The sequence below is a fragment of the Octodon degus genome, unplaced genomic scaffold (genome assembly GCF_000260255.1).
Source record: "Octodon degus isolate 3935 unplaced genomic scaffold, OctDeg1.0 scaffold00225, whole genome shotgun sequence".
NCBI lineage: Eukaryota > Metazoa > Chordata > Mammalia > Rodentia > Octodontidae > Octodon > Octodon degus.
Window position 1 is genome coordinate 2,092,191 of NW_004524801.1, and position 12,657 is coordinate 2,104,847.

General features: G+C 40.3%; 1 long non-coding RNA gene and 1 pseudogene across 1 annotated transcript in view; one reads left to right on the top strand and one right to left on the bottom strand.

The window, feature by feature from the left end:
* LOC111813795 overlaps positions 1-11,989 on the top strand; it is a 16,836-nt gene extending 4,847 nt beyond the window's left edge. Inside the window, exons 2-4 of the long non-coding RNA XR_002818963.1 lie at positions 3,364-3,367; positions 11,604-11,616; positions 11,915-11,989. This is a non-coding gene — a long non-coding RNA (uncharacterized LOC111813795). The remainder of the gene's footprint in view (positions 1-3,363; positions 3,368-11,603; positions 11,617-11,914) is intronic.
* Positions 11,804-12,657, bottom strand: part of LOC101591094 — a 10,695-nt pseudogene continuing 9,841 nt past the window's right edge.

Genomic DNA, 12,657 nt, shown 5'->3' on the forward strand with positions numbered 1-12,657 from the left:
CATCATTAGGGAATATTCATCATAGGGAATTTGTACCCATATGTGGTGTATCTTGATTCCTCTTTTTGTTCCGATTCCCCTCCCCTCCTTTCAATCTCTTTCCCTCCTTATTTAAAAAGTTTATTTCCATTTTATCCTTTTTTTAAATCCTTTTTTTCTCATTTTTGTTTTGCTCCTTTCCTTCCCCTCCTTTACATAGTTCCCCTTTACACTTGAGTAATTTCTTCCTATTTCACAATGTTTATTATATATTTTTGGTTTTTATTTTATACTTTGAGTTTCTCACACCAGAGAGAAAATGATATTTACACGTTTGTTTGATTTATTTCACTAAAGAGTATAGTCTCAAGGTCCATGCACTTAGCTGTAAATGTCTCAAGTTTATCCTTCTTTATGGCTGAGTATTGTATTAAAAAAATCTGTTTTATCGATTCATCAGTTGATGGGCATTTGGGTTATTTCCAGGACTTAGGTAATACAACTGTGCTGTTGCAAACATATATCACTGTGGTATGATTCTCTTATTTCTTTTGGGAAAATGCCAAGAAGGGGAATAACTGGGTCGAATGAGACCTCTAGTTCTAGGTTTTGAGGAAACTCCACACTGATTTTCACAGTCTGCACTCCCACCAACAGTCAAGAAGGGTTTCTTTTTCCCACAGCCCCACCAGCATTTGGTGTTGGTTGATTTCTTGATAACAGCCATTGTTTCTGAAATGAGGTAGAATCTCAGTGTTGTTTTAATTTGCAGCCTTTGAATGACCAGCAATGTTGAACACTTTTTCATATATTTATTTCCCTGTTTCATATATTTTTCTTCATCGGAGCAATGTGTACTCACTTCAGATGCCCATTTTTAGGTTAGGCCTTTAAATTTGGGGGTCTGATTTTTCTCAATTCTTTGTATGTTCTAGATATTAGTCTTTTGTCTGAGGAACAACTAGCTGAATTTTTTCCCATTCTGTGAGATGTCTTTTCACTTTGCTGGTGATTTCTTTTGCTGTGCAAAAGCTTTGTATTAAGATGATACACCAGTTGTTGACTCTTTGTAATATTTCCTGTGTGACTGGGACTTTGTTCATGAAGTCTCTGCCTTCACCAGTGTCTTCAAGAGTTCTGTCTATTTTATCTCCCAGCAGATTTAGTGTTTTTGTTTTAATATTTAGATCTTTGATCCTTTTTGACTTTGATTTGGTGCATGGTGATAGACATGGTGTAGGTTTAATCTTTGGCATGCAGAAAGCTAGTTTTCCCAGTACCATTTATTACAGAAGCTTTCTTGCCTTGAAACTGTTTGTCCCTTTGTTAAACATAAGGTGGCCGAGTGTGTTGGAGTTGTGTCTGCATCTTCTAATCTGTTTGGGATGGTAGTCTTATACTTGCTTCTTGAAAGTAATGCTCCCTGCTCTGAGGCTTTCTTTTTCTTTCTTTTTTTTTTTTTAATTTTATTTTCGCACTTTCAAAGACTTCCTGTCTTTGTCTTTCAACAGTTTTTGTTCAGCTCAGAGTTTGTATTGTTTCTTGAATCTGTTGTATAATTTGAGGTCCTTAGTTTGTTTTGAAAAATCCATAGCCATCATCACCTCACACCGTGTTCCAGTGCATGTGCGGAAGCCCTTCCATCATATGCTCTAGGCCTTTGACTGTTTTATGACTTTTGATCCTTTTATCTCTTGTTTAGTGATGAGGATGTTTTCTGCTGACCTACCTCTCAGCTCAGTAACTTCTCAGCTTAGCTATGTCCAGTCTGTCCCTCAGTTCTCAATATATTTTTAAATATATATATATATATATATATATATATGTATATATATATATATGTATGTATATTATTTATTTATTTTTGAGCCAGAGTCTCACTATGCAGTTCAGGCTGGCCTTGGGTTCACTTTGTAAACCAGGTTGGTCTCAAACTCTCAACGATCCTCCTGCTTCAGCCTCTTCAGTGCTAGGGTTGCAGGCATGTGCCACCATGCCTGGCTATTATATATTGTTTAATTTAAAATTTGTATTAGTGCACATTTATAGCACATAATGATTATTTTCATTGTGGGGAGTTGTGCACGTATGTAACATCACAATTCTTCTACTTGTGCCCCTCCTTCCCTTCCTTCCACTTCTTGGCCCTCTTTCCATTTGCAAAGATATTACAATATTTAACTTTAGAATATTAATTCTTTAAATAACAGAGTCCTATTCTCTGGCAAAAATCTGCAATGTATAGTCTAGTTTTTAAGAACATTAATCATAGTTACTTAAAAACGTGAATCAGATAATTTCAGCATGGGGTGCCTGTTGGTTTACTCTCTAATTGTTCTGTTGGTCCTTGTTTTTGGGACACTTGGCATTTGTCAGTTAAATGGAAAAATTTCTCTATTATAAATAGCAGTAACAGAACACAAAGCTCCACCAAGGGCCAGCCCTTTTCTCTGGTACACAGTCAAAAAGTGCTCAGCACAATTAGAGATTGAAAAGACCTAAGGCTGACATGTGTGTCTTTGCCTGGCTTAGTCTTGAACCAGGACATTCCTCAGGCCCCTTCTCACTGGCGAGTCCTGAAGCAGAACTTCTGTTTCCCAGCGCTGTGAAGCCATCAAAACCTTGGCTCTCTTTTCCAGCTGCTGGCTTAGTATTCTGCCTGCGAAGACTAATAAACACCTCAGCAGAAACCCAGTGCCATGCACAAGGCTCCCCTCTCTGCTTTGTTCCTCCCCCGAATCTCAGGTTCTTGAGGTCTGGCAGCTCTGGCACCCACGCACTCCAACTTTCGTCTCTCACACTGAAGACTGTATGAAGCTCTGCTGGTGTGTCAGCCCCACCCAAAGGCTTCCCGATGGTCCAGTGGGAAACTTCACCTACAGAGCTGGACTTCCTCAGTGCGCGTTCCTTCTCTCTGGGATCTGCTGCCTCGAGGCCTGACAGCCTTCGAGGCTCTTCAATCTCTTAATAGAGGTTATCTTTCCTTTTAATTCATTTCTTCTTGCTTTTATTTTTTTTAATGGGGGCATTGACTTGCTAAGAAGTGACTCAATCATTGCTGGAAGTAAAACGTCTGCAAAGTTTTTAATTTATTTTTAATAGATTCAATTTTTAGAAAGCTTAGGTTCATGGAAAAATTGAACAGAAAGTAGAGAGTTGCAGCACAGTCTCTGCCCCATTCGCGTGCAACCGTCCCAGCACAGACATCTACCACTGTGGTCCTTTGTCACAACGGTGTATCCTCACTAGCACATCATTACCCCAAACTCACAACTTACGATAAAGTTGGCTGTTGATGCTGCAGATCCTGTGACAAACTGCACTTATTTTTAAATTAACTCTATTTAGAAAAACTTTGGATTGACATAAAAATTGTAAAGACAGCATTGTGAGTTCCCATCCCCATATCATCTACCCTCCCCTAATGTTACCATATCACCAAAGTATATTTATAAAAACATAAAGAAACAATATTGTTATATTACTGTTGACATTTTATTTGGAGTTTGCAGGTTGTTTTGCCTTATGTTCTTTATATGACTTAGTATCTAAAGTAGAATCCCACATTGCATTGAGTTGTTATACCTTACTTGGCTTTCTTGATCAGAGAGTTGCCTTTATGTACTGATTTTGATATTGATGTATGGGAGATTATTGAATTGTTTTATTTTTAACAAGAAAATACCACAAAGATAAATTTTCTTCGTAATCTCATCTCATCAGGAGGTACATGTTGTCAACACGTCTTTCAACTGGTGACATCAATCTTTAACACTTAACTCAGGTAGTATTTGAAAGTTGTCTCTGCTGTAAAGTTGTCTGTCCCTATTTCCACATCTCCCTCTTTTGAAACAAATCACAAAGTTCAATCCACTCTCAAGCAGAGGGAGGTGGAACTAAACTCTGTATTTTGGTGGAATGTAGCCACATCATCATTTCTTTCATTATTTATTTATTCATTTATATAATCATATTTGCATCAGTATGTTATGTAAGTATTTGATACTTCAAGTCACAATTCAGTATTATGCTGTTTTGTTTAATTTATTCAATTGTTGTTTAAATTGGTCTATCTTTGGCCACAGAGCACTCTTTCATCTCGGCTTCTGTGTCCTTTGAATGTGACTGCCCCTTTGTTTTTCTAGCATTTCCTTGCTTTTGTTTTTTTTTTTTTTTTTAAAACTGTATGTAGTACAGGGTCTACAGGGTCTCACTACACAGATTGGACTTGTAGTGATTCTCCTGTTTTCAGCTTCCCAAGCTCATGGAGACTGGGCACACGCCTCCATGCCCAGTCTTATTTGCCATCTCAGTGTGCCCCTGGGGCAGGGTTGGCATGGTACGGCATGCTGGGGATCAAGCCCTGATCCCTGCACCTGCCTAAGCAGGCGCTTTAGTCCACTGAGCTATCTGGTTGGCCCAACATTTCCTTGTTTTATTGATCCTACAAGATGTTTCAAGCTCATCATGTATTTTCTCTGTCCCCAAAGTCTGTTTCCTTTTGTTAGAGAATTTAGAAACCAATATTTGAGTGCCAGTAAGCTTGCTGCTACCGAGGTTATGTCATACATTTGTAATACATGTTTAGAATCCTTGGTCTACATTCTGCTGGGATTTCTTGACCTCTTGTTTGATATTTTAAAAAATTGCATATCTCTCATTCTTTGTGAGATACAGTTCTACACAGTTTGAAAAATACATAGAATGTGTAACAGCACCTTAGAAGATAACAAATTGCTCCACAACTCTCCTTTTTTTAAATAGTTGGTCATCCTGCCTTTTACCTTCTGGACACTCTTGATCTGTTTTCTGTACTAAGTTCTAACCCTGACATCTCTTCCTGCTTTTCAGACTTTGGACTGGGGAGATAAGTGGCATTGGGTTTCATTGTCAGCTTTGTAGGAATGAACAGGTAAAAAATCCCATTAACTAGATCATGAATTACCTATCTCATTCTTCATATATGTAGGCAGCACTTAGCATGAAGTGGGTACTCACGAAAATGATACCTCTCCTATTCAAAGTCCCGGCAAGGGCCCAGTGTATGATTGATCTATGACCACTTAAAATGTGCTTCTGGAAGGGCTGAGAGTTCCTAACTACTCTAATACTAGTAATTGAATATTGCTGCAGTAACTATTATCAGCTCTGCTATGGTAATTATTGCCCAGCCTCCAGGATTTTCCTCAAATCTGTGTGGCACACTTCATCCTCTGTGTCTTGTTGAAAATCAGGTTACTTCTATTAAAAAACAAACAAACAAACAAACAAACAAAAAACCCTGACTGTTTTGAACCTTTAGGTTATAATCTAGAAATGTTTTAAATCTAGAAGTGCTTTACCTCTTAACTTTTCATTTGTCTAATAGTGGCCAAAAAGAGCCTTGGGAAAGCCCTAGGTGGATTTTCTGCCAGTTGTGCAAAATATCAGGGCAGAACTTCTTGTCTGGAGAAGAAGAATATCCAAATTTTTGACAAGTCACATTCTGTGTGATCCATAGGAAGCAGTCTCCACTTCTTGTGGCTCCCGTGACAAAGGGTGGTCAGAAAGGATATGAGAGAACGGTCAGGCAAGGTCATAACCTTGGCCAGGGTGGACCTGTCAAGCCTGGGGGCTTAAATTCCTTTTAGAAACAACTATTAAGCTTAGCCTCTCAGTGCTGTGAGCTTTTCTCTTTACTTAGTTGTTTTCTATAATACTGGAAAAGAAGCAGAAAGGGTAATAGAAGAACTGAGATTCAAGATACAGGAGGATTCACCAGGAGAATTGGGTAATTTGCTTATAAATGTATCTATAGCCTCAGGGCCATGTCTACACAGCAAAGCCATGAAGTGGAAATTTGGCAAACATGCTCATTAATTATCTAATTTGGCTGTTTATTCCAATCAAGTTAATTGGTTAACTGCCAGATTTATATATTCCACTCTGAATTGCTCAGGGCCAGCAAAAGGGAAAGGGATTAAACCATGCATCTGATTTGTTTATACATAGCTGATGAAAATGTCTTTGTGGAATAAGCATTTGGCCATTAAGGTAGCTCACAATGAGACTTTCCCTATCTTTTCTTCCACAACAACAGAAGAAGCTTAGCTGGATTTCTGGCCCATTAACTCACTTAGACACTGAGATTAAGCCAATTTTCACTCTAGGTCCCTGATGTTGTGCAGCCATGGATTCATTATGATACAGTTCATAACAAGATTGAAAACTCTTGGAGAGAGGAGTCACATGTCCTTGACCTTAGAGTTGAAAATATGAAGGCCATATTGAATTCATTTTCAGGAGTCTTATATCTCTTTGTGGAAGGTTATGATGTACCCTTCCATAGGTGATTATTATTCACTCATTCTTCAAAACTGGTGATATGCCAGGTCTGTTCTAGGCATGGATGATATAAAGAAGAGTGATTATGCATCCTTGCCCAGAAGAGGTCCATGTTTGGTTACAGAAGGAGCTACAAATGGACAGTGTTCATATGGTATGATCAACATGATTACAGAGGCATGTATTTGAACACCAGTTGCTAATTGGTGAGGCAATAATTCTGCTTGGATGAATCAGAGAATGGTTGATTCATAGAGAGAGAAGTTGAAATGGATAGGTGGGACACAAATAAGATCTTTTCTCACTAATATAGGGGTAAGAGGTTGGCACAGAAAGGAGACCTAAACATGACAATCACACACGTTAAGATACATGAAGCAGTGAGTCCTTTAGGGGAGCTGATGGGTCCTCACTGTGCCTGGTAACTGGGATGCAGGGGGGAGGTTGGGAGATGACAGTGTAGGAGGTAGATAGAGTCTCATCAACAGTGTGAGAGGAGGCTTTGGAGCATTCCTTGGAGGGGAATTGCTTGCCATCTTTGAAAAGTCACTGCACCAGTCACAAGACAGGCAGGATCCCTAGGGACTGTTGTAGGGATGAATTCAAACCCCAGCCCACTCATTCTCTTTGTAGCCATGGAGAAGTCCTCAGATACTGAGCTTCAGGAAAATAGGACAATAATGTTTTCCTTGAGGTATTATTGAGAGATTTAGAAGCAATGTCTAGTACCCACAACAGTGTCTGGAACTTGTCATTATGACTCTGGTAAGAGGAGCATAAGGCAGTGGGGAGTAGAAGCCTTCTGAGTCGTCTCCTACTTTCTGACCCTAGCTTTGCCTCTGACTAGCAAGGTATCTTTTAATATAATTATTAATCTTCCTTCTGATTCTACATTATGATTGGTAAACATCCACAAAAAAACCTTCTGAGGACAGCCCGATGTCAACAGAGCAATCATGACACCGTGCATTATCAACTTCGCATCTGCACACAACCTCTTATAACTGTTTCTTCCAAATAAGGACAGTAGAGGAATTAAGCTGTCACCTATTATGATGCACAGCTGTCTTTGTGTAACCAATGACATGCAATCGCCTCCCCAGTAGAGGATGTACAACGCCTTTTCTTAGTCATATCTGGCCAAGGTTCATTTCCAGTTGAGTCTCTTTTTGAAAATACTAGTAATGACAGCAGTCCTCGATTCTTTAGTCACGTGTCATGGCTGGTATTTGTCACTTACTTTTTTTTCCACTCTGCAGCCTACATTTTCTTCATTCTTTTTTATTTATTTATATTTAAATTTTTTTATTTTAATAATTTTATTGAGAAAGAAGTAACAATGAGATAGTTTCAAAACAGGTTAGTAGCATAGTTACAATAATTAATACATTGCATATTATTGTCTTTGTAGTAGTTATTACTAGTATAAGATGCAGACATGATATCTTGTCTAAACATTATTAGTTCAAAACCTTCCTCTCACTGAATTAAGAGAAAGCTATATTGGATTAGTCCTCTGAATTTATGCACCTACAATGTATGAATGGCAATGGAATACACATCTCTGACAAAAGTAAACAAAAAAGGGGATATAAATGGACCATTTTGTAGTGGAGAAAATATACATGTACATGCAAAATAGCATAAATATACATTTTTAAATTTTTATCTATTATTTATTTATGTATTTATTTTGGTACAGGGTCTCCCTACACAGCTTGGACTCATAGTGATCCTCCTATCTCAGCCTCCCCAGTGCTGGGATTACAGGTGTTTACCACCATACCTGGTTTCAGTGGCCCACTCAGTGAAAGACTGGCATGGCATGCAGTACCAGGGATCAAACCCAGGTCTTCACACTTGCCAGGCAGGTGCTTAGACCTCCAAGCCATCTCCCCAGCCCTCTCGTCATTCTTAGTGACACCTCTGGTTGTCCTGCTTTCCTGCTTGGTGGTGCAACCAAATTACCATTCCTGCAATGGATGTGCCATTGGCAGTCCTTCCTGAACTAGGATGTTGGATTTTCCTCTTCACTTTCATCATAAGACATGGAAGCACTCAGAGGTGCCCTGGAGGGTCTCCACTGTTTCAGGCACACTCTCTTCTGTCCTCATTTGTAGCAGCAGAACCTTCAAAGGCTGTTCCTTCATTATACCAGACCACTGTATCAGTCAGGGACCAGAGCATCCCATGGGCATGAATCCACTGTTGCACTTCAAATGCTAAAGGTGAGCTCTTGTGCCACAAGCAATACCATGTGGAATTCTGTGGCACTAAATAAGGCACTCTGCATCTATAGATGCTGGCTTCAGAAGAAGCACTGAAGGAAGGAAAGGCAAATGCATATACTGATGAAGTGTCTACCTCAGTGAGACCAAAGCCCTGCTCCTGCCACAATGGAAGTGGCTGAACAAAACAAACATGCCATCGTGAGCTGACTGCATTGCCAAGGTGCTGACACGGGGCCACTCATTGTTGGTCTCTGCATCTGGCTGCCTGCACTTGGCAGGGATGGTGGGTGGATCAGCTTCGATCAGTGACGGCCTCCCGGGGTGCTGGGCCCATGCACAGTCTTCAGCCTGGTACCCTGTCCACTTTGCTCATGATGTCATTGGCGGGGACAGGTGAGTGGGCAACAATGAGGCTGTGTGGCACACACAGAAGGGGTCGCATTGCCTGTGAAGAGCACCTCAGATGGGTTTTCTTTCTTACCCTTGAATATCTGTATCTCCCATGTGCTGTCAGAGAGTCTGGACACACACTGCTTTCCCCTCCCTGTCACTGATGTCGCAGTGTTTCATCTAAGCGCCTGTTACTACCAAATTCTTTATTTCTCCCTGCCTTTTTAGATGAGTAACTTCTTTGGATCTGTCCACAAGTTCGTGGACTCTTTCCCAGATCATTTCGGATCTGCTCATAAGAACATCCAGTGACATTTGAACTTCAGGTACTGTGTCAGTTAGGCTCAGAATTTCTATGTGGCTTAATTTTACAGCTTCTATTTCTTTGCTAAGATTCCCTGTTTTCATTCATTGCAAGCATATGTGTTCTTTAAGTCAATGAAAATACTTCAAAAGCTGCTTTAAAATGCAAATTTGCTACTTACTCTTCATACATTGAGTAGTTTGAAAAATTGTATCCTGAAAGTTAGTTTATGTTGTGGAGTTCTGTGTTCTGTTATATTCTTTTACAGAGACTTTGCTTTGGGCGTTCTTCATTTTAGCATACAATTAACTTGGTTGAGCTCAAGCTGCCAACAACTTTAAGGCTCCCACCTCCTATCACTGGTCCTGGTGTAGGTCCTTTAACTGCACAATAATAACAGATTGAAGGTGGGTTTCTCCCTTACAGAACTGTAAGCTTCTCAAGGTAGCAAGTGGCCTTATTCATCATTGTGTCTTTTACATATAGCTGAGTAATGGCATACGTTGAATCTGTCCTAATGATCAGTGCATAAGTGAACAAACAAACCGTAAAACTCAGGAAATGTCTTCCAAACTAGAACTCTTTTATTAAAATCTGGAAGCCAGGAGAGAAAAGATGGGAGCCTCATATATACATCAGCATCCACCTTCCTATGCTTTAGAGTGATTTTCACTTTTTAATCTGCTAGAAAGAATTCCAGCTTCGGCCATGTTTAATCTTCAATATCTGTGGCGTCATATATTACTTCCTACGAAGTGCCCAGTGTAGCAGATTCTATTATAATAACTTTAATAGTAGTGGTAGTGATTCTCCAACTGTTACTTTAACCACATTTCCATAATGTGGAATTAATTCAAGAGGTATAAATTTGAATCACAATTTAATCCCACAGCACAAGGCTCCTTTATTTGTTCATTTGCTATGTACTTGAGGTGCTGCAGGTGCTAGGTTCCAAAGATATAAAAATTAATCAACAGGGTTCCTGTTCTCAAAGAGTGAGAGAAACACAGGGGTTAGTTATTTAACCACTTAGTTAAAACTACTTTGTGCTGCAAACTTTGCTGGCACCCAGGGCCACAGCAATGAGGAGATGGAAACGTTACTGCCCTTAACAAACTCAGAGTTTCCCTGGAAAACAGTACCTCTAAGAGTTTGTTTCTACATCATAGTTATCCAAGATTATTCTTTAATTTTCTTTTTTAAATTTCTTTTGAGTCAGACTACACAGCATGTATTGCTAATTTGTATTTTACTTAAGTTTCATTTCAAAGATTTAGATGGCTGAAAACAGGAGGATCACATGAGTCTGATCTGTGTAGTGAGACCCTACAGACCTTGTACGAAATACATAAAAAATTTAGAAGGAAATTTAAAAGGAGAGGTTATGTTATAGATTGGATATGCTACTCATGCTTTTCAAATTCATGTTAAAATAAATACATAATTATTAAAATTCAAAGTGACTAAAAGTAAAATATTAAGCATTATATGTCTCACTCTGATAACACCATGTTAAACATTTTAAGTGCTATCAAAGAGATATTTATCAATGCAACGAACATGATGGCAATGTAAAAAGAGTTATTAACTTTGCCCATGCTTATCAAAGGGCTTTGCAGAAGTGTCTCCTGGGAAGAAGTGATAGTGCTTCCTTGTTATAGTCTGTATCTATATGTCTGCTGAAAGCCTCACGTGCTTAGAAATGTAGAGTTCTTGGTTTTTCCCATGTACTGCAGCACTTATTTCTCCTTACACAATACCATGTTGCTGGGGCCTGATGTTCTCACAGTAGAAAACCAAAATTTGTCATCTTAAAGAGGTGAGTGCAAAAAAAAAAAAAACCTTACATAAATTAAAAGAATGAATAAATTCACAGGTGTAAATGTAGACTATTTTCAACTGAAGGCAAGTAAACCACCACCGGGATTCAGGCAGGAAAGCGATGATGATGGATGGAAACAGGGCCGTAAGGCTCGGACTGTCCACTCTGTTAGACCAGGAAAAAGACCAGAGTCACAACTGGTTCACCAAGTCTTGCCAGCCCGAGAAATCCTGGAACAGTTAGCTCCGACTCGATGCCCTGCACAGCTCTGTGCTGCAGCCACCCAGATTGCCAAGGCATGGATTTCTCCTCAGGGGTGCTCAACTCAACCACCAAGTGACTGAACCACATTGACTAAGGGGACAGATCAAAGATATGGATAGGGTATAAAACAGACCAAAAACCAGTTAACTGGAATACAAGGTCAAACTCAGCAACAAGTTTTACAGTTCAGTGCTAATAACGGGTACAAGCTTCAAGGACAAATTTCTTTCAAAGGCTTATTCCAAGGGGCAGGGAGATGGCTCAGTAGAATAACTGCTTGCCTGGCAAGCGCAAGGGCCTGAGTTCAATCCATGGTTCTGCCAAAAACAAACAAATGAACAACAACAAAAAAGGCTTATTCCAGTATCATGAGGCTAACATGAGGTTTGTACATTTGCCAGGGTAAATTATAATTCAGAACCAGCTCATACAGTAGGTGCCTGGCACCCACTCAGTCCATTTCAGTGAGGTCAGGATTGAGCCACCAACCTACATGGAGTACTTGTGTTCAGGAGGGGCAATGATCTTGATCGTCATGGTGCTGGGTGCCAAGGCTGTGCTCTCCTTCTGTATCCTGTCAGCAATGCCTGGTACATGGAGGTGCCACCAGCCAGCACTGTGCTGGCATATAGGTCCTTGTGAATGTCCACATCACACTTCATGATAGAGTTGAAGGCAATTTCATGGATGCGACAGGATTCCATACCAGGGAAAGAGGGCTGGAAAAGCGCCTCCAGACACCAGAAGCACTGCTTGCCAATGGTAATCACTTGGCCATCAGGCAGCTCCTAGCTTTTCTCCAAAGAGGAAGAAGAAGTAGCTGTGGCCACCTCCTGCTCAAAGTCCAGGGCGACAACTTCTCTTTAATGTCACAATCTCCCTTTCAGCAGTGGTGGTGAAGCTGTAGACATGCTCTGTTAGGACCTTCATGAGATAGTCTGTCAGGTCCCTGCCAACCAGGTCCAGATGCAGGATGGTGTGGGGGAGGGCATAGCCCTCATAGATGGGCACTGTGTGGGTAACCCCATTGTCAGAATCCACATCAACACCAGTGGTGCGCCTAGAGGAATACAGGAACAGCATGGCCAGGATAGTCATGTACATGGCCAGGTGTTGAAGTTCTCAAATACAGTCTGAGTCATTTTCTCTCTGTTAGCCTTCAGGTTCAAGGAGACTTCTATCAGCAGCACTGGGTGCTCTTTGGGGGCCACACACAGCTTGTTGTAGAAGGTGTGGTGCCAGATCTTCTCCATGTCATCCCAGTTGGTGACAATACCATGCTCAATAGGTTACTTCAGGGTGAGGATGCCATGCTTGCTCTGGGCCTCATGGCCCATGTAGGA